Source organism: Mesocricetus auratus, unplaced genomic scaffold (genome assembly GCF_017639785.1).
Source record: "Mesocricetus auratus isolate SY011 unplaced genomic scaffold, BCM_Maur_2.0 Super-Scaffold_100024, whole genome shotgun sequence".
NCBI classification, from domain to species: domain Eukaryota; kingdom Metazoa; phylum Chordata; class Mammalia; order Rodentia; family Cricetidae; genus Mesocricetus; species Mesocricetus auratus.
The window spans coordinates 4072409-4095206 of NW_024429205.1; the positions used below are offsets into that span (position 1 = coordinate 4072409).

The 22798-nt window shown below is 46.2% G+C and overlaps 1 long non-coding RNA gene across 1 annotated transcript; it reads left to right on the plus strand.

Moving 5' to 3' along the window:
• The first annotated feature begins 776 nt into the window (after positions 1–776).
• Positions 777–17627, plus strand: LOC106022117. The gene is made up of 2 exons (XR_001197167.3): positions 777–1256; positions 16400–17627. It is a non-coding gene; the product is annotated as an uncharacterized LOC106022117 (long non-coding RNA).
• The last annotated feature ends 5171 nt before the right edge of the window (positions 17628–22798 follow it).

Consider the following 22798-nt stretch of genomic DNA (forward strand, 5'->3'; position numbering starts at 1 on the left):
CAGCACCTATAAAACAGTGAATAGGATAGATAGTCATGGTAGAATCAGAGCTACTGACTACCGAAGTAGCAGCATTTATTAATCACATAGTGGACCAAGCATTGTTTCTGGGTGATTTTCCAGTATCAACCCATTTATTCCTCACAGGGACTGCATCAGCCCACACAAAGCCCTGCCCTCCTGCCTCAGTAAAGTGGACACTGAGGCCACTGCTACTGAAACAGGGTAAGAGCCGTAGGGCTAAGTGAAAGGGTGGGTCATTCGAAAGCCCAAGAGACTTGAAGGATTCTTGCCTTTGCAAGTTATGGGTAGACATGTTTGTTCATAAGAACACCAAATACAGGAATGATGATGCTGTCAACCAGCTAGGACGGTCTAACCAGCTAACCAAAACATCTGTTAGCTGGGAGCTCCTGATGTCCAGGAACCAAGTAACCCTCACATCTGTGCAGTAACATCACTGCTGTACCAAGAGCTCAGATCTCTGGAACCTCATCTCTGTTCTTCTCACACACCTCTTTCCTTCCAACCACACAGTCTATCCTGGTGTGTATTATTAACCTCTGAAGTGACTACAGGGTTTAAATAGCCAGGTCTCCTCCGGCAACCATATCCTTTCCACAAGGAGTCTTAAACATATATAGGTTAAATCAGAACAATGTGCCATATCAGAGTAAGGGGAGGGTTATAGAACTGTTTCATGGGGGCAGGGGTGTCTTCAGTGGGTAGGTATTTATAGAAGAACACTAGAATAAATACAAATACCTTCACACTTAAGATGCGTTGTGATTGACTTAACTTGGGAGGGGGTGGGGATAAAGAGCCTTCAACACAGATGCGCTCTGCTGAAAGTGGTGGCTTTCTTCTATCTGGCAAGGGCTGGTTGTGCTCTGTTTGGGGCACGAGCATTATGGCATCAAAGGATGTTGTCTCAGTCTGTGACTTGAAGGTTATGAGCTCGGGGAAGAGACAGTTAAAGCTTCCTCACGCCAGCGAGATGAGTTGTACCACACAGCGCCCATGCCAGGTCAGCAGTCTGGATGGAGCTGAGACACTTAGCAGCCGTGCCAAGCAGTGCCAGACACCTCTGGAAAGCCCTTGCCTAGGACCCCGAATTTAGATTCATGCCGCAGTCTGGGGAGTGTTTTGACGTCTGCCAGGCTACAAGGAAGAGCACACTGCACACTGCCTCTGAGACAGACAGAGCTCTCAAGGCTGGGAGTCTGAGGAAACCGGACCTGGGCAGGGCTGCTCAGGTGAGTCAGGGATGGGGGACTCAGATGCTGGCTGTCTGGCCCATGTCTCTACCATGTTTATGGGAACAGTTATTCTGCTGGGGCTGGCTGCTGCGATGCGGCAGATTGAATGCTGGAAGATTTCTTGTGTTTCCCTCATTCCTTTTTAAAAAGCAAGAACCGGGCTGAGCTTGCACTTGGGTCATAAAGTCCTCTCTAAAAGTCAGGAGGGTTATCTTGGAGGGGACCTAGCCAAGGAGGAATTATATTCCACACCCTCTGCTGAGTCCCAGCAGCCCAGAATATTATTAACATGTCCCCAGGGGGATTTCTTGAGAGGCTTCTAAAGGGACTGAGATGGTGGCCACGGAATATGCAGGGGTGGGGGTGGGGTGGCCCATTTCTAATTCGGAACTCATTCAGACCTACCAGGAAGCTTGTTGGTATTAGGGAAAAATATCTTGCAACCTGGTAGTGTCTGAATTCTTCACAGGAAAAGATGCTTCCTGATGCAGCAAGCTTGAGCTCTGGAGAGCATAGAATTATGCCCTGGTTTGTATTTGTAGGGTCTGACATTTGACACACATGAAAACGGACCACCATCATGAAACAGTTTTGGTCATAGCCCCAGCACAGTGGAGAAGCAGCTCAGAGCACCGCAGGAGACATAGAGCAGTGCTCAGGCTGGAGCAGCTGCAGGCTTAGGCAGGTACATCCATAGATGCCATTGTCCTGATGGCCTCAGCCCTGTGCTGGGGGGAGACTCCAGGGTCAGGGCTGAGGAATAGAAAGAGGACAGGATAAACCCTAAGATTTGGAAAGCCCTATCACCTGGTTAAATGGGTAAAATCAATGCAATCCTAATTAGGGATCCGTCTGCCAGGGTTCTGACCCATGGTGAGGGTCTGGAAAGACAATGCTGGTTCATAGGAAAATAGTCTTGTTTAAGTGTCCAGCAGGTTTAATCTCTCATGAGAGTTTGCTATTTAATCACACACCGAGTCCTTGCCTAACTTGAGGACCAGATGCAAGAGCCCTAGTATGCTGGTGGAGGTGGGTATGAGCTCCTGACCTCCTTTTTGATCTTGTCTTTGAGGTGACACGTCTGCTCCATTCATTAACAACATGCATGGCTTCCATTTTCCTGCTCTCATCCTCATCGTTCATTCATGAAGGCCATACACCTGTATCGCCTGCATTCATTGTCTAAGTTTAGCCACAATATCCAAAAGCCATTCCGGCTCGAGTCTCTGCTTCCTGGAAGCACCCAGTGTCATTGACTACACATGAGTTATATTGATCTGTAGTGGTGGGGGGGGGAGGCGAGGGGAGAAGTACAGCAGGTTGAGGCTGCACATCTACCTTTTTACTTATTAAATGCAGTGGGCCATAAAATAAAACAAAGACTTAAATATGGGAAAGGGACTTGAGGGGGAGGAGGGGGCAGCAGGGGTGGGTGAGACGCAATTCGAATGCATTTTATGCCGTGTTTGAAAATACTCAGAAACAAATTTAATTCACTAAAAACAAAATCAAAGGAAGTAAACACGTGCCAATTGTCACCTGCTTTGTGGAAGACTCTTCCCTCAGCATGAGGGAACTGTTGGGGGTGCTCATTTCCATGCAGGTGAAAGAAAATGGCACAGAGAAACAGAGGGGCATGAAAAGTACAGCAGGGCTAATGTTTCTGGAAGGCTGCTTAGACCACAAGGGAAAGTCTGTGATTGAAACTGTGGGAGTGAACAGGGTGCAGAATCCTGTAGGCAGATCTCTCAGAGTACACTGGAGGAGCAGAGGGAAAGCCAGGCCAATGGGGCAGCAGAAAGTCCAGGCACAGGCCAGGGAGAAGCTTGTGCTACAAAGTGGGTGGTGTGTTTTGTAGGTGTGTGTGTGTGTATGCAGGTGCGTGTGTCTGTGTGTGTGCACGCTGTGTTTCAGCTAGGGTACGGAAGTTCCTAACCCTTCAAGATCTCAGTTTCAGGAAGAATGGATGTAAGGGGGCTGACACGGCTACAGGGAGTCTGGCAAGGATGCTGGCAGAGATCTCAGCATCTCCTGTGAGGAAGGCGTTAGGGTAGAACGCCCTTTTGCTGAGGAGTCCACAGACCTGTGCATGCACTGGAAGGATGGGGCTGAAACAAAGCATGGTATTTGCACAGTGTTCTAGAATGCAGTGAATTACCAAGGAGTCACATGGTTTTCACACACGTGACATCACAGTGGCTGCTAGCCCTCCATATTCATGCCCTTCAGAAAGCAAAGTGGATGCTGTCAGGTTCTGAAGATCCAGCCCTTGCAAGAATTGTCCCTGTTTGATATGGCATAAATACTTCTTCATAAACTACTGATGTGTCATGTAAGGCTTGGGCATCCATTTCCTGGGATGGATCTGAGAGGACCAGGCTCCCACCTGATTCCATGTGGTGCTGACTGATGTGGCAGGTCTGAGAAGAACTTATACAGCCTGCCTGTCAGTGGTGAGGTATCCATTTCTGCAGCTACTGCTGAGCTGTAGTCTAGGCTAGCCCTGAAGCTTCCTGGCATCTCTCCTATATCCATCTGCCATCTTGCCAGAGCAGTGCTGGGATTACAGATGTCCCTTACCACATCGGGCTTTTAGTGTGAGTTCTGTGTATCGCATGGTGGCCCTCCAGTTCTCTGGGCTACCGAAAACTGCCTATCCTGCCCCTCTGCCTCCTTTGCCTCCTGTCTACATGGTCTCACCAGAACTGTGGTGTTCCTCAAAGCCGCCTCCCATTCCAACTGTGGCTTAATGGCCTGTAAACAAGCCACTAACAGCCCCAGGGGAGAAGGAGATGAGGCAAAGATGTCATATAAATAACACTCCACCTGTGTTAATGAGTCGGTGAAATTCATTTTTAAATTTCAAGGCCGGAAGAAAACCTCTTCTCAGGGGAGCCCCCAGTCTGGAGAAGAGGCTGGCTGAGAGGGAGGGCAGTACCCTGGGGGAAAGTCTTTGCTGAGGTTTGAAGCAACTTGATGTCCTGGGCTTGGGGAGTGGGATGCTGAACCTCTGATCTCCAAGCTCCCACCAATAGTCTAATCGGCAGGTGGGGTTCCCGAATAGTCCTAGCTCCTTACCCACCTCTCCCATGCCTCTCTGGGTCCTGCCTGGTTTTCTGCATGCTCCAGGAAGGTTCTGTGTTCCTCTCCAGGCTGTGAGCACACATAACCAACAGAGGTGTGCAGTCTATGCAGAGGACACCACCTCCCTCCTGCTGGTTTGAGATGGCTGTTCCCCCTCATCATCCCATCATCCCTAGCAGCTAGGTACACACTCTGCTCTCTCACTAGAGAACAGACCTCACACTTGGGCACTGGGCTTGGGGATGGGGCCAGTCACGCCTGATGTGGGATCTATATTCATTCACCTCTCTCTGGAATTCCTCCCTTCCCTCCTCCACCCGTCACTCAATACCAGTGACTGACAAAAGGTGAGAAATGAAAGAAGTGACAAAAGCCACATATGTCCAGAGAATAGACAAGAAGTGAACTGGCCTGGGGTTGCATCCATGAGCTAATAGTTTTAATAAAAATGGCCTGCAGCTGCATCCGTGGGACTCCCCAGCTGCTGGTGAGACTTGTGCCTGTTAGCTAGTGATGGGTAAGGAAGCAGGAAAAAGTGAGAGACCACTTTGTTTTAAAGAGACAGAATCTACATTCGGATTGGCCTCTTGCTGGCACTTTGATTCTAGAAGGCAGAATAGAGGTTTTTAGAAATAGTGGGAGTTGTGAAAGGATGATTTCTGGCTTCCATGCCATGGCAATTCTCATGTAATTTGAACAGTTTATAGACTAAAGTACTTAACAACCCAAAATGGAGAAAAATATAGGACATTTCATCTCACAATAAGATGCCAAAATGGAATGGAAGTTTCAAGAACAATAGCATTTATATATGTATTGCTTATTGTTTTTTCCACTTTTTTAATATTTAAATTCAAAACAAGTTTGCTTCACATGTCAAGCCCAGCTCCCTCTCCCTCCCCTCTGCCCCCCTAATCTCCCCAGCCCCTCACCCCACTCCTCTCGTTTCCCAGGGAGGGTGAGGCCCTCCATGGGGGATCTCCAAAGCCTGCCATATCATCCGGGGTAGGACCTAGGCCCTCACTCATGTGTCCAGGCTGAGAGAGTCCACGTGGAATGGGATCCCATTTTTACGCCAGGGATAAATGCTGATCTACTATCTGAGGCCCCATAGATTGCTGAGGCCTCCTCACTGATACCTACACTCAGGGGGTCTGGATCAGTCCCATGCTGGCCTCTCAGTCATCAGTCTGGGGTCCATGAGCTCCCCCTTGTTCAGATCATCTGTTTCTGTGGGTTTCACCAGCCCGGTCTTGACCCCTTTGCTCATCACTCCTCCCTCTCTGCAGCTTGGTTCCAAGAGTTCAGTTCAGTGTTTAGCTGTGGGAGTCTGCCTCTGCTTCCATCAGCCACTGGATGAAGGCTCTAGGATGACATATAAAGTAGTCATAAATCTCATTATCCATTATCAGGGAAGGGCATTTAAGGTAGCCTCTCTACTATTGCTTAGATTGCCAGTTGGTGTCGTCCTTGTAGATCTTTGAAAGTCTCCCTAGTGGCAGATCTCTCCCAAAACCTATAATGGCTCCCTCTATTATGGTACCTCTCATCCTGCTCTCCTCTATTCTTCCCCCGACTCAACCTTCCTGCTCCCCCATGTCTTCCTCTCCCCTCCTCTTCTCTGCCTCTCTTTCTCCCAGCTCCCTCTCCTCTCCCCTCTCCCCATGCTCCCAGTCTGCTCAGGAGATACTGTCCCATTCCCCTTCTCTGAGATACCATGTATATCTGTCTTACGATCCTCCCTGTTTTTCAGACTCTCTGACGATGGGATTGTAGGCTGCAATTCCCTGTTTCATGTCTAAAATCCATATATGAGTGAGTACACATTATGTTTGTCTTTTAGAGACTGGGTTACCTCACTCAGGATGGTGTCTTCTAGTGTCATCCATTTGCCTGCCAATTTCAAAATTCCCATTGTTTCCATTTTTTTTTTGTTTTTGTTTTTGTTTCCCTCTGAGTAGTACTCCATTATATAAATGTACCACATTTTCTCTGTACACTCTTCAGTTGAGGGGCATCTAGGTTGCTTCCAGGTTCTGGCTATTACAAATAATGCTGCTATGAACATAGTTGAACAGATGTCCTTATTGTGTGAGTGTGCATCTTTTGAGTATATGCCTAAGAGTGGAATTGGTGGTTCTTGTGGTAGGCTAATTCCCATTTTCCTGAGGAATCTCCATACTGATTTCCAAAGAGACTCTATGAGTTTACACTCCCACCAGCAGTAGAGGAGTGTTCCCCTTTCTCCACATCCTCTCCAGAATAAACTGTCATTGGTGTTTTTTATTTTAGCCATTCTGATAGGAGTAAGATGGTATCTCAGAGTTGCTTTGATTTGCATTTCTCTGATGGCTAGGGATGTTTAGCTCTTTCTTAAGCGTTTCTCAGCCATTTTAGACTCCTCTATTGAGAATTCTCTGTTTAGTTCTGTAGCCCACTTTTTAATTGGATCCTTTGGTGTTTTGGACACTTACTTCTTGAGTTCTTTGTAAATTTTGGAGATCAGCCTCCTCTCAAATGTGGGGTTAGTGAATATCTTTTCCCATTCTGTGGGCTACGTTTTTGTCTTGTTGACTGTGTCCTTTGCCTTAGAGAAGCTCCTCAGCTTCAGGAGGTCCCATTTATTAATTGTCGATCTGATCTCAGTGTCTGTGCTACTGAAGTTATGTTCAGGAAACAGTCTCCTGTACCAATTCCTTAAAGGGTACCTCCCATCTTCTCTTCTGAGAGGTTCAGAGAGCTGGATTTAAGTTGAGGTCCTTGATCCATTTGGACTTAAGTTTTGTGCATGGTGATAGACATGGATCTATCTGCAGTCTTTCACATGTCAGCATCCAATTCTGCCAGCAGCATTTGTTGAAGATGCTGTCTTTTTTCCATTGTATAATTTTAGCTTCTTTGTCAAAGATCATAGATGTGTGGGTTAATATCAGGGCCTTCAATTTGATCTATATATCTGTGCCAATACCAAGGTGTTTTCATTACCATAGTTCTATAGTAGAGCTTAAAGTCAGGGATGGTGATGCCTTCTGAAGTTCCTTTATTGTACAGGGTTTTTTTTTTTTTGGCTATCCTGGGTCTTTTGTTTTTCCATATAGAATTGAGAATTGTCCTGTGAAGAATTGTGCTGGGATTTTGATAGGGATTGTGTTGAATCTGTATATTGCTTTTGATAAGATTGCCATTTTAACTATGTTGATCCTACCTATCCAAGAGCATGGGAGATCTTTCCATTTTCTGGTATTTCTTTAATTTCTTTCTTTAAAGACTCAAAATTCTTGTCATACAGGTCTACCACCTGTTTGGTTAGAGTTACCCCAAGATATTTCATGATGCTTGTGGCTATTGTAAAGGGTGATGTTTTTCTGATTTCTTTCTCATCCATTCATTGTCTATATATATAGTAGGGCTACTGATTTTTTCTTTTCGAGTTAATCTTGTATCCTGCCACTTTGCTGAAGGTGTTTATAAGCTGTAGGAGGGTTAGGGCTAGGGTTTAGGGTTAGGGTCAGGGTTAGGGTTTAGGGTTAGGGTTAGGGTTAGGGTTAGGTTAGGGTTAGGGTTAGGGTTAAGTTAGGGTTAGGGTTTTCCTGTATTTTATTGAGTATTTTTGCATCAATGTTCATGAGAGAGATTGGTCTGTAGTCCCCTATTTTATTTGTGTCTTTGCGTGGTTTGGGTACTGAGGTAATTGTAGTCTAGTAAAAAGAGTTTGACAGTGATCCTTCTGCTTCTATTGTGTGGAACAATTTGGAGAATATTGGTACTAGCTCTTCTTTGTATTTCAGGTAGAATTCTGCACTGAGCTCATCTGGCCCTGGATTTTTTTGGGCGGAAGACTTTTGATGGCTGTTTATATTTCTTTAGGGTTTGTAGGTCTATTTAAATTGTTTATCTGTTCTTGATTTAATTTTGGTAAGTGCTATCTATCCAGAAAATCATCCATTTCCTTTAAATTTTCCAATTCTGTGGAGTACAGATGACCTGATGATTCTCTGCATTCCCCCCTTTTCATTTCTGATTTTGTTGGTTTGCATGTTCTCTCTCTGCCTTTTAGTTAGGTTGGAAAGGTTTATCTAGCTTGTAAGTTTTCATGGTGCTGTGGATGGAGCCCATGGCAAGTGCTCTACCACTGAGCTACAGGTAGAGCCCAATTTTAGAAACATCTAAGCTTTGTCATGCCTCCACCCTGTGCATAGGAACCCTTTACAATGGATTACCCCCTTTTTTTTCCTTTGTAACATTCCTCCCTTGCACTTTAATGAGACCTCTGGCAATCACAAATCCTTCAACTTGCATTCTCCTGGTCTGTTGTCAGTTCTTATTTATTCTGAGACAGGTATATCCCCTTATAATAGCTGCTTTTCTCTGAGGGAACCACCATCTCCTTACCTGGTATGAACTAGAGCTGTAACTGAGAAAGTTGACAGGAAGTGTGTGCTCAGAGAGGGGACTTTGAGCTGGAGACCCACATGGCTTCCCAGGGGCTTCTACTTCAACTGATGGAAGGCCTGTTTCTTTTTATTGTAAATGTGTTATCATTTCTTTATTTTGCAGCTTTGGGCTGTTTTACTAAATAGGTGTGAGATTCACTTCTCAAGTTTTTGATGTACATTACGAAAACAACATTTGATGAAATGGTTAAAATGTTAGATTTAGATCTTCAAGTATATGATGAGTTCACTAACATACGTTAAGTCCTTTTGAAACTATTATGTCATGTTTTCTGAAGGGACTGTGGGAAGCATCAGAGGGTTATACCCCTGTCTAATACAAGTCCATGCTTTCCCTGATGGATAGTTTTGATGGGACTCTGGCTATCAGGTTCAGCTCTCTATGAAGAAACTGCTTCTTTCTTCAGATTTATTTATACACACAACAAAAGTTATTTCATGCAAGGGTAGCTTGGGTAGGTGTTACTTATGGTGTGTGTGTGTAATATATTTGGTATGTGTATGATATGTGCATGTGGTGTATATATTTGCTATATAGGTGTATATGTGTATGTTTAGTATGTGGGCTGCATGTGCATGCGTACCTGTGTGTGTGTGTGTGTGTGTGTGTGTGTGTGTGTGTGTGTGTGTGTTCTTGAGTACTCACACAGTGGACCAGAAAACTATTTCAGCTATTGTTCCTCAGGTGCTGCCCAGCTTGTTTTTGAAATCAGGGTCTCTCATTGATCAGGAGCTCAACTAGAGTAGAGTAGACTTGCTGGACAGTGAGTCTCAGAGACCTGCCTGTTTTTGCATCCCCAAACACTGCTGGGACTCTCAACACATGCCACCATACCTTGTTGTAAACAATGTGGGCTCTGGGGTTTGGAACTCAAGTGTTCATGATTGCAAGGCAAGTGTTTTACTGCTGGAGCTATCTCTTCCACAGCCCATTAAATGTCTCTGCTCTTTTCATCAGCAGAACAAATGAGGGGGGTTGGGGGAAAGCATGAGTGGCACCTTCTGCCCCCAGAGCTGGGTGTCCTTTTGTATGTACAATGTTTGTCAAAACCACTCTTGGGGCTGCCACCCTTAGCTTTTATGTGCCATGCATGTATAGTCTGGACACACAATGGACATCTCTGCTGTGCACCTCAGCAGGAAAATCCTTGCACAGATGTGGCATATCCAGGCAGTCACCCTGGTTAGACAGCTAATGCTCGATAGGGGCGTGGAGCAGGTGTTGTGAATAAGTAGAGCCTCCTCATTGGCTGCTAGTCACGATCACAGATGTGCCTGGGATTGATACTTATCCTAGACTCCCAAGACAGGCCAGAGACCACTAGGTTAAACATGGAATCTTCTAGCTTTCCATAGTGCTGTCTAAGGAAGGGATGCTGTCTGAGAGCCACCACTATTTATGACATATGCTGGGTCCCACCAATAGGAAGCACCAACCTTGGAGAAATGTATCTAATTGCTCAGGCAGGAAGTAGAACTGTTGTCTCAGAGAAGGAAAAAACAAACAAGGAATGAAATAGCATAGCCCCTACAAAAGTTGAGACTCTGAGAGATTCAGCATGGCTGATTTTCCCTGGGCCTCATCACACCCTTTGTCTGACATTAGATGCCGTGCTCCCATTTATTTCTCCCACTAGCTCGCGCTCCCGCGCCCCAGGTATCCGAGTCTTGGGTTGTATACATCTTCCTTAGTTTCCTTTCTGTTTGAGGATGGGGACTTTCTAACAGGAGAGCTAAAATGCTCGAACCCCAGAGTTTTCGAGAGAGGTGGAGCTTCTGCAGTGAGCTGAGGCGATGGTGACTCCTGTTTTCAGTTCTGAACACAAAGCATTCAGTGGGGCACGAGAAAGCAACACACAGAGCTAGCCGGGCAGCTTCTGGTGCCTGACAGAAACTCAGTATAGGAACACATTCTTGTGGTTCTAATTTTATGAAATTCTTTCTGTCGGCATGACTCTTACATCTGGCATCTAAGGAGGCTTGGGACTCTGCTTGCAGAAAGGCTTATAGACAAACCTGCAGACTTCCTCAGCTGGTATTCCGTGTATACAAATACAATAGTGGTGAGATTCTAAAGCCCAATTAAGTGGAAAAGGTCCCTCTGGAGGTAACAATGGGCCAGAGCCCTGCAGCAACAACAACAAAAAAGCTACTTAGTTGGCCTCCTTTGTTAAAAAGAATCCTTAAAGAAAGCCCCCCTCTGAATCCTCTGAATGGGGACTGAACCAATGTCCCATCCTAGGCGTCACACACAGGGTTAATTGAATACTCCGGGTGGGGGTGGATCCTTCTTTTGTGGCAATAGCTGGTCACAAAACAAAACCCAGTCCCTGGTTCCTGAAGGGGTCTCTAACTCACACCCCTTTTGGAAATTAAGCCTTACAGTTCCGCCTTCCAAGCCAGCCTAGAGCCCTGCAGAGAGACCTTAATCTTTCCAACACAGAGAATTTACTGGAAAAGGGGAAGGTAGCATTTCAAGTTGCCAGCTGAATGCAGACGTCCCTGCAGTCAACTTTGCCCGTCTTTGTCCCTGGTACACTGGGTGTACAGCTGGCTCATGTGGCGGAGTGGGTGGAGGATGGGGGCCCTGTCAGTTCTGCAGCCTCGGTCGCCCCACCCCCTACTCGCTCCCCATCCCCCACAGTAAGCTGCGCGGGGTAATTAAACCTCAGTGGCCTGGAAAGTTAGAGGACAACCAGCTTCCCCAGCCTCCTCCCTAGACTGGGAGACTGGCTTTAGTTACATTGTGTCTTTCCAGGTAAACAAGCGTGGGAAAAGTCACGGGTGGGAACTGAATGAGCACCTTGCTTGTATGAATGGTTTGCTTAATTAAATAATCACAAAAGTAACTGATTGCAGCAAAAAAAATTGAGAGTTAAAGTAATTAATGGTAACCAAAAGTTGAGGGTTAGATTTGTTTTCACATGCCAGTTTTCAGGCTATCTTATTAAACAGGGTATTTTCTTGAGGTACAGAATGTTGGGGAAAATGTTTATATTATTTGCTTATTTATTTTTGCAACCCATAAGCAGGGATCATGAAAAGTGGGGAATATGGATAATGGATGCCATGTTTTCTTAGGCAAAGTGTCCCATTATTTTGGACCTGTGCATTTTTTTTCTAATTAAAGTATTTTTTTTACAGTTTCATACAAATATACAATGTGTTGTGGTTATATTCACCTCCCATTACTCTTAGTGACCCACTTTCTTCCCCCTCTGGACCCCCTCACAACTTGTCTTCCAGAGGCAACACATTTGGAGAAATGGTACCCTCTTTTCCAGATCAGCCAGTAACTAGCTGCTTGGGAAGGAGTGCGGCCTCTGTGGCATCCCCTCTGCCTATGATGGAGTGTGGAGGGGCTCCATCCTGTGCGGCTGTCCATAGCTACAGTGAATTATGACCCCCTCCCATTCTAGTTTTTTTCCCTGTTGCTGTGATAAAAGCTATGACCAAAAACAACTTGGGAAGGAAATGGTGGGGTCACCCCTAGGCAGATGGTCCTGGGTGCTGTAAGAAGGTAGACTGAGGAAAGCCATGGGAGCAGACAAGTAAACAGTATTCCTCTATGGTGGTCTCATCAGACCTTGCCTGCAGGTTCCTACCCTGTTTGAGTTCCTGCCCTAACTTCACTTAGCGAAGGACCGTGCTATGGAACTGAAAGGTGAAACAAGCCATTTCCTTCCCAGCCTGCTTTTGCTCCTGGTGTTATAACACAGCCATAGAAACCCTAACTAAAACAGTGTGTGACTCCAGATTGTGTAATACTGTCACCTGTTGTTATTTTGCTTAAGATTAGAAATTACAAGTTAGAAGGGGTGGAAGGAGAAACACGAGAGCGAGCTCGGAACCAGGACCGGGGCGATAGATGGAGCACGAGCCACAGAGAGCACATTAATCATAGTTTATTATAGCGGTGGGAGAGTGAGCATGGGAGGGGAGAGAGGAGAGGTAAGAGAGCTGTAAGTAGGCGGGCGGGGTCTGTCTTTTAAAGAGGTCCTGCATGTAGACTGGTTCTCATGGAACTCTGGGCTGGCCAGAGAACTGCCTAAGAGCATTCTGCCAGGAAACAGGGCAGGCTAGCAGAATGCCTGAACCTTTCATCACCTACAATGGTGGGTCACTTCAGCTGAGCTAATATAGAAACTCTCAAATATGTCCAAAAATTTGTCTTTTAGGTGGTTATAGAGCCTGTCAGGTTGATAGACACTGTACATAGCTTCGGTCATAATAACCACAATATTCACAGGGAGCACTAGGGAGCTGGGAGATCCAGTCCTAGAACAGTTGCGCTGGGAAGCACAGCTTAAGTGTCCACACTTGCGAGCACCTGGGTTTCTGTGATGACTTCGTGGCACGTTCCCGGGGAACCCGTGGCACTACCGTAGCACCTGTGCTCGCCCTGTGCTCATCGCTCCTAAGGAGGGAGACAGGTGGACAAGAAGAAGGAGGCTGGCGATTTTGGTGGTACATGTGGCGCCTTCAGCAGATGGTGTAGATTGGTTTGTAGGTAGTTAGAACCATTTGGGTGCTTGTGGGCACGTGATAAGAGGGGTGCCTATAGGGGGTATGCCGTGAGTGGAGCTAAGTTGTCACATCCTTTCCTCCTCTTCCTCTGCCTCATCTCCCTCCTTCTCCTTCTCTCTCTTCATCTTCCTCCTCATCCTCCCTTTTAAGGAACATGGAGTAAGCATGAAGAAAACCATTTCTCAGGTGTTAGGCTGCAGGGACCCGCAGGAGGATGGGCCACATGTTCCTTAAAGTTGAGCAAGCCCCCCCCCCACCAGGTGTCTACTGTACATTCCGCCTGCCGTTCGATAGCTCCTGTTTTACTATCCAAAGGTGTCTACTTTTGTAGCGTTCTCTCCCGTTGACCCAAGAAAGTGACACATTTTTTAACTGATTCTTCCTTTGGTCTCTGCCTTTTGTCCTTTCCTTTTTGGGTCCCCGAATGGTTTCTTTGCAGTGGTGGCTGCTGTACTGGGAGGGCTGCTCATAACAGGATCCCTGGAAAGACTCCTGTGTGGAATGCGATGCTGGGACTTCAACTCTGACCCCTGCCAAGTGCCTTTGGCTCTAAGGGGACCCAGAACTGTTTTGTGGTGTCAGTAGACACCCAGATTTGAAAAGACACCAGAGTCCACACTGCTGCCTTAGAAAATAACTCTGGGCTTCTTTGGCATGTGAGGAAAACTAGTTCTGCTGCCATGACTCTCTCTTCTCTACCCTCATCTGTCAGGTTGGGCCATCATGGCCTATAATGACGCCTTTTACTCAACACAGTATTTCTAGAAGTAATACCTCTTGGAGGTTGCAGGCATCTGTGGGCCAAGGCATGAGAGTTAAGCATCCAGGAATTTGGATGGGGCAGGATGAAAGTCTCACGAGGTGTAATGCTCCATCTCAAAGCAGGTAGCAATAAAGTACACCCAGGGACCGGCCCACGGTTAGGATGACAGTCTTAAGGAAGAAGTCACACGCCTGCTATGGAGGCCTCAATAAACATGAACCTCTCGAGGAAGGAGTGGAGTTACTCTTAAAAAGTAATCAGGACTCAGAGGCTCTGACCCAGGGCTTGAGCGTGACCGCTATCCCAGTGAGATGTCTGTACTCTGTGAGGCATTTCCCTGACTCCAGGGAGGAAACATGTCAGGGAGGTGATGCTGGATCACCTGTGGTGACACACCACCATGACATGAATGTACCCAACATGACTGACTTCATATCAGACACACTGCCAAATACAGGACAGGTTTCGATCATCCCAGATGTGTGCTGAAGAAGAGGTGATGCATCCCCAATTATACATTGTGACCAGACAATAGACATGAAAACAGTCACAGAAGTTCTGTGGGTTCACTTGGGGAGTCCCTGCCCCTCTGTGTCTATTGTCTGCTTAAATGTCTTTGAGTACAGTGTCCCAGATGACCTTGAATTTCAGTGGCCAGCATAGCTTGGCATTGGGCAGGGGCAGAAGACATGCATCCCTTCTTGGTAATGCTCTACCATTGTGGGTGCCCTGAGGAGCTACTGCTCCCAGAATCCTCAAAAGTGACTACTGCCAATCCCCACTTCCTCACTCGGTACTGCGGACACCAGCTAAATATGCCCTGGGAAATAGCAGGTGTGAGCACGCATCTGGTTTCTTTTGCTTGATGTGCCACCATAGACAAGCCTGGTGTGTGCTGTGCATTATATTTCAATGCCAGTAGAGACAGGTCCCCTCTGAGAGCTGGCTCACTGTTACCAGCCCCCTCTCTACGGCGTCTCTCTAGACATTTCCTGTCATGTCCTTTTTGTGTGTGTGTTCCCTAGTCCTGTGCTAACGAGGATCTTTGAAAAATGACTGGTATGGTAATGATCTACGGAACTTACCGGAGATAGCAATTAAACATGGTTAATGGCTGGGGTACACTGACACATTAAAAGGACTGCAGACAGCGATTTATGAAGACAGCTCTGCCGCCTACTTGGTATCCGATGCATTTTTCTAGTTTCCGCTTAGGCAGGCTGGCCTCAGTTTGGAGTGATTTCCAGGCCTCTTTTAGTATCTCCAGTTGCCAGGCCACCAACAAAAGCACATTGACAAGCTTTGATGTTTCTCCCTGTGTGTCAGTGTCTCATCATCCTGAGGTAGGGTTTGTCTGCATGGGGCCCACATCCACAGTTCAATTTTCAGAAAAGAGGGGGGATATCCAAAGGGAAGTTGTTAAGAGCTGGGAAGGTAGGTGGTTCAGTGAATGATGTTCTTGTCACCTGAGCATGGAATCTGTGTTTTCATGTCGAGCCCCACATTAAATCCCAAGCTTGGTGGCTATTTTAGTTAGCTTTCTATTGCTGTGACAAAACAGCATGACCAAAAGCGCCTTGGGAAGGGAAGGGTTTATTTCAGCTTACTGGTTACAGCCCATCATGAAGGGGCATCGGGGCAGGGCCTCAAAGAAGGAATATGGAAGGAGCTCAAGCAGAGGCCGTAGTGGGGCGCCACATACTAGCTTGCTCTTGATGACTTGCTCAGACTGCTTTCTTATACAACCCAGTCCAAGGGCAGTACCACCCACGGTGGACTGAGCCCTCCTCCCACAATAATCAATAACCAAGAAAATGCCCAACAGACATGTCCATGGGCCAATCAGAAGGAGGCGATTCTTCAGCTGAGAATCCCTCTTCCCAGAAGACTCTAGCTTGTGTCAAGTTGACAGAACCTAACCAACACTGTGGCGCACATTTATAACCCTGGGCCTGGAGAGGTAGAGGCAGGAAGTCCCTGTGGCTTAATGGCCAGTCAGTCTCCTGTAGAGGTGTGCTAGCTCTGCTTTCACTGTGAGAGTTTGTTTCAACAATGAGTTGGGGAGGTTGAAGACAGAGGACATGGGTCTCTGTCGTCCACATACACAGACACGCATGTGCCTGTGTACAACCTGACACACAAGCACACACACAAATTTGTAACCCCTCCCAACATAAACAGATACAAGGAGAAATTTTCGATTGAACATCAGAGGTGAGTTTTCTAATGATAGGAGATGATTTGATGGCAATGACAGAAAGGAATCACTGGGTTTCACTATCCTAAATTTTGCCAATTTCTCTCTATAACAGATATCCAGCTTCTGTGAATGGAGCTGCCCAGCTCACCAGTGGTCAGCAGAATCCAGGATTATCATCTCCATTATCTTGCACCCTACCTCTGTGACACATGAAGAAACCAACCTAGTTTCCAGTGACACAACAGAGCTCAACGGATGCCACATTCTTCAATATCTGCAATTTGCTTAAGAGTTGGATCTGTTTTCTTTTGTAGTTCTGTATCAAGACTCTGATGACTAAATCTGAAAACAGTATTGATATGCAATTCACAAAAAAAGCTTTCTGAGCTACCATTATGAGGTCCTTTTCTCCTTTTGTGGCCAAGAATGTGTTTTCCCTTGCCGTTACGTCATGAGACCCAAGGCAGAAGTGTCCTGACAACTAGGAGATGACTCAGTCTGCTTCATTTGAAAGCTGGATCTTGACTGAGGGGAAGCAGTAGAGGTGAAGAGTCTTCCATGGTGAAGTACAAGTGCGTTTGGGCCATGTCTTTGGTTCTTGTTGGTGCCTCCTGGTTGCTGTTGGGTGAAATCTATGAAATAAACACTTTGCTCACACACAGGGTGATTGGGGGGGCATATTGATCTTTAGTGCATTGGTCCTAGGGACATCAGTGAGCTGATACAATCTACACAGGAGAACTTCTGCTTCTACTAGAACCATCATTCAATGCATGTTGGATTTAGCTCTAATGCCTCCTGTCTACAGGGAGAGTGTATTCCTGGAGGGACACAGAAGCTGAAGCAGAAAGCTCGGTTCTCCCTCAGAGTTTGGATCATTCCAAGCTACATGGAATTTTATTCAATTCCGGGAGGAGTGGCTCAAAACCTGACTGTGATTGAGTGGATTGAAGACAATTAGGATCGTATTTTATTCAACCAGGAGACATGGCAGCACAGTGGATTTCCTTCTTTGGAAATATGTCCAGTCAATTCTGGTATTGAAAGGAACGACAGAGAAGATACTTTGGACAAGCAAAAGCAGATGTGGACTTGGCTCTGTGAGCCTTGGCTGGGAGGGACCCAGCATGGTAGTGATGGTCTCTGAAAACTTCCAGACAAGCAAATGTAGATGTCCTTTGTCAGATCCCTGGGAGTGGATACTGCAGAAGTCTTCTGGTGTTTCTTATGGATAAATACTTACAAAAACTGTTTATTCCTATAATACAACCATGCCGCAACATGCTTTGTAACTTTCATTTGTTTTAGCGGTTGCATTAGTAACTTGGCTCTTGCCTGAATCCTAAGAGGTGCTTTGTTGTTGCTGTTATTGTTTTTGTTTTCTTTCTCAAACAGAGCTGAACCGGGGACAGAGGGAAGAGTGTGGCCGTTGCCTGGTTCTCCGATGCGCTTGAAAGAGGTTGGAGAGGTGACATGAGCTCTCACTCACAACATGGAAGCTTCAGAGGCCATCAGGGAATAGCAGTTCCCCCCTCCCCGCCCCCTGGCCCCAACCGTCTCACTCTGCTTCCATTCACTCAGGATGGCTAGGGTTTTCCTCCACCCATTCTCAGCAGTCAGTTATTAAGGGGGAAATGGTAACAAAACACATCTCAGCCGCCAGGCACTCTGCATTTGTGGGCGTGGATGGAGGAAACCTCAGCATAGCCATTGTTAAGAAGCCCAGCAGCTGGCAGCTCAGGCCAGCTGCACGGGCTTCATGGGGGCTGCTCCCAAGCTGCTGCTTTTCCAGCCTCATTCAAGGCCAAGTGGGACCATGTGCACGCTCGTTGTCCCGCAGGTTTGTGGGGGAAGTGGGAGGCCATTTAAAGGGCACACAGCATACCAGGTTAAACTTCAGTTTGCATGGGAATGACTTGTCTCAAGGCCAGGTTTTCCTTGGACCAGAAGTTAGTGTGTGAATGAGGAGGAAGGGGGTCGTGAGCAGTTATTTATTCCCAAGTATGTCTTTGGGAAGGGTACTCTATGGCTGGCACTGTCCCCTGCGGTTTCAGTGTGAATTAACATGCTCCAGGCACACGCACAAGCACAAACGCCCCATGTCCACCTCCCTCCTGACATGATAGATGGCAGGCTCGACCTGGGGCCCAGAAGGTCATACTGTGTTAACGAATGAATCTTGACCCGTTCTTTCACCGTAGCCTCCAGGAGCCCCAGACTGCTCCTCCTCATTTCTTTCCAACTCAACCTCCCCCACCCTAAGCAGCAGCTTCCTTTGTTAAGGATGCAGAGGGCAGCTGCTAACTCTAGGGCTGGAGGAGGAGTAGAGGAAGAAGTGGGTACAGGCATCACCAGGCCTGGTGGCAGGTTGCCAGTTAGCAGCCCCTAACAAGCTCCTGTGTTCCTTAGGTAGACTTTTTTAGGGATGCCATACATAGAGAGAGGGGTGCAGCCTGGGAATTAACTCACCCCCTCATAGATATCATATGCATAAAAACAATCTAGATGGCAAATATTCAATAGAAATCCCACATTGCATTGCTTTAAACGGGACTCTGATGCCCTGCAATGTTGCAAGGCTGCTGCAAGGAAATCGGGCTTTGTTATCCTCTGTGCTTCCCCTCCTGCAGCCCTGTCCTGCTTCTGCTCTGCTTGACTCAGCTGTAGGAGTGAATTATGCATCACTGAGGGAGAGGGACTGAGCCCGTGGAACTACGCCTTTAGCACAGGGCACCCAACAAGGCTCGTTTCTATGTCCCCTCTGCCACCAAGCAAACGCCAGGCTAAGATGGTGAATCATATGGAAATGGGGTGGGTATGCCTGTGGGATCACAGGGACGGTAGAGATCAAGCTCAGGCCACCCTTGCTCCACATAGAGCAGGGAGCTCTGTCTGGGGCCTCTCCATATGGTGGAGCAGTTTTACATTAAATGCTTTCATCTGAAATGAAGTGGGGTATACAGCTTCATTCCTGGAAGTCTCAGGAAAAGCCCTTTCTGGCTATTTTTTTCTTTTTCTTTTTTTTTTCTTTTGGAAAGGCGTCGCCTTAGCCTCCAAAGCTGTGTTGGCTCCCTGAGCCATGGTGGTATTCTCTCCACTTCAAAAACACACAGGGACATGTGGAAGTGTTCTAATTTTTTTTTCAGATCCCAAACCATATGCACCAAATTTTCACAGACTTGATCTTAATGTAGATAAAAGTGAGAACCCCCGAGGGGGACTATGCTGTAGAAATCCCTGCATTGTAGACTCTAATTTAATCATCTCTAGCCACAGAATTTCTTTGCATAAATTACAGCCTCAATGATAACATCGCTTTCACAAAAGGTGGCCTCTAATCGATTCGACTCTCCACAAGATGGCTGGGCTTTCCAAGCAGAGGAGCAATGTACAGTTCGAGAGAGCTGTGGCTTGCACCTGGGGCTTTGGAGGCCTAGCGGCTCGGGATGACTGTTTGCTTATTCAGCTGACTTTACTTTTCACCTTGACATTTGCTAACTGTTTTTTATTTTCTGGGAATAAAGGGCTATTGGCAACTGCCTCCACTTGGGCATCTGGAGGAGGGGCATCTAGGAGATTACCTCAGAGGGGAATCTGATGTTGGAAACACTTTTCAGCGTACACACCTCTCCTGCCTCCTCCTCTCTTTCCTCCCAGCCCTCGAAAAACATGATTTAAAAATAAATGCCATTTTCATGCTTTGGGGTATGCTTAAATATGATTGAGAGCAATGCAATGCCCATCGAAGCTATGCTGAGCACTTTTGGGGATCTTGTCTTTCTCCCCTAAGGCCTTAGCCACAGAAGACTCTTTCTCCAGACCACAGAGCATGTTTTGAAAGCACTACTGTTGAAGGGAAGTGCTCTGTCAGCCATCACAGTGTCTGCACTGTGATGACAGCGAGTACTCTGGTTGATCCTTTTGAAAGGACGTGTTGGGGGAGATTCTCACAGAAGTAGGTGTTCTCCATCCTTGGAGCTTTACCCCACAAAGGACTTCAGACAGAAGGAATGTAGGAACTGGATGATGTGGTGGTGTCTTGCACAAAGAAAGCCTGTCTGGGGGTCAGAGAATGGAGCTGGCCACTAGGTAACCATAGCAGTCTGTAGGTATGTACAAACAGACAGGAAGTGACATAGCTGGGCAGAAACAGGATATAAGCAGGGAGAAACAGGAAATAGCTTTCTTCTCTGCTGAGACACGTAGCAGGTAAGGTGTGCTGTGGCTTGCTCCTTCTCTCTGATCTCTCAGCATTTCCCTCTATATCTGACTCTGGCTTCTTATTATCTAGACCAGTTAAGAACTCCATTTAAAGGGTAACACACCATTCCTGTCTCTAACAGGGTTCACTCGGGACACCTTCATTCATACACTTTCCCAATTGAAGGGTGCCTTTAGTGACAAAATTCTCAAAAGTGCTTAAGTCTTACACACATATGTGCGAAAAAATTATATATATATATATATATATATATATATATATATAAATTGAAAAGCCCATTAGGTACAAGCACACAGATGGTATTTAATAAAGGCAGAAGACTTGAGTGAAAATTCTGCAAGCTGTCACAGTCCTACAAAAATACCATAATTAGGCGAAGGAATCGGTTCAGTGGGTAAGAGAGTTTGCTGACTAAGCATGACAGCCAGGGTTCAAGTATTCAAGACCCACATGGAGTCTTGGTATTGCTGCTCATTGCTATAAGGCCTTTGTGGGAGGAAAAGACGGATTGCTGGGGTACCTGGCCATCAACCCAGCTGAACAGATGTGAGCCCTGGGTTCAGTGAAAAAAAACAAAGGAAATGGGCAGAGAATGATAGAGCAGGACACCTGACATTCCCCCTCTGCCTCTTTTTATGTGAACAAGGGCTCAAGCCCCTGTATGTATGTTTCCTTGCATACACCAAACACATACAATTCTGTAGTTATAGACAATGCAAATCTCTACCCCAGTTTTTAATCCCAGTAGTATAATAACACTATCCCTGGTAACATCATCATGGAGAAACATAGATATTTATTCTTGGGGGTGAGATAGCTTGAGACAGGACACCCATGTTTTTTTATAATTATAGGTAGATTGCAGGTGCTGGCTGGGTGTGGGCTGTTAACCTACTGTCTACATGGTATCTACACAGCAACTGTCAGGAGCCAAGATACTACATGTAATGACAGAGAACTTCACATACCCTTTGGATACTAAATATTTTCATGCAAACTCTGCTTGTATATAAATAGGAAGGTGCTGGATGTGAGAGAAATAAACAACCTTGGTGGTGACTAAAATGCCAACAGCAAATGTTTCTCACTCTGCTACTCACCCTTGAGTCCCAACTATGATGTTAAGAGCTTGATGTGCTCCTGCCAACTGCTGTTTGCCCTCAAGTGTAGCTTGAAGTAGTGACCTGAGGATACTTTCCTGGGAAAACCTGTCAAGGTTCCCAACCCTACTTGGGTTGGAAGAAAATCTAGAACATTCTGGTGATGGATCTTAGCCCAACACGTTCCAGCTTTGATTGTCTATATATCACACTATATACGGTTTCCTGTTGCTCTTTACATTTGGAAAGGCAAATCTGCTGAGACAATTCCCTGGGTTTTGTCTTTTGTTCTAAATAGGTCCAGCAGTGGATACATCATCACCCCTGGCTTTGGAGGTATTTCATGATCTCTCTGCATAACTTTGATTCCATTCTTCTCAATGAGAGAACCATCACCATCATCTCTCTCTCTCCTCTGTGTGTATGTGTGTGTGCACATGCACGCACACACGTGCACGAGAGAGAGAGAGAGAGAGAGAGAGAGAGAGGGAGGGAGAGAGAGAGAGAGAGAGAGAGAGAGAGAGAGAGAGAGAGAGAGAGAGAGAGAGAGAGAGAGAGACTGTGTGGAGGCTACAGGCCGATAACAGATGTATTCTAGATAGTTTTTCAGCTAAGTTTTTGACACACAATTTCTCAATAAAGCTAGAACTCATGAACTCAACTAAGTTGTCTCAGTGAACTCCAGGGACCATCCTGTCTCTGTTCCCCTGACACTGGAGTTATAGCTGCTCTTAGTTTTTCACATGGGATACTGGGGACTGAACTCAGATCATTCGGAATGTACTACAGACATTTTACTCACTGAGCCATGTTCCAGATGTGAGATTCTTTTTTCTATAGAACAAATAGCAAAGCTTCCTTGCAGAGCTAGAGCATGGAATGCTGTTTGGCAGGAAAATCCTGCAGCACACACAGAAGCTTAAAAAACATCAGTGATTTCCTGTCCTGGGTGTGCACAGCAGCCCTTCCACGCCTGTGCTTTCACAACTGTGGATTTAATGATGGCAGATTGAAAATATTCAGGAAAAAATATCCCTCTGTACGGAACACATACAGATCTGTTTCTTTTTGCCAGAGAAGCACAGTGTGAGGCTTATTTGTAGAGCTTTTACACATCTTTAGGTGTGGTAAGCAATGGAGAATAGGTTTAAAACACTCAGGAGAATGTGGTAGGTTACATGAAAATGTC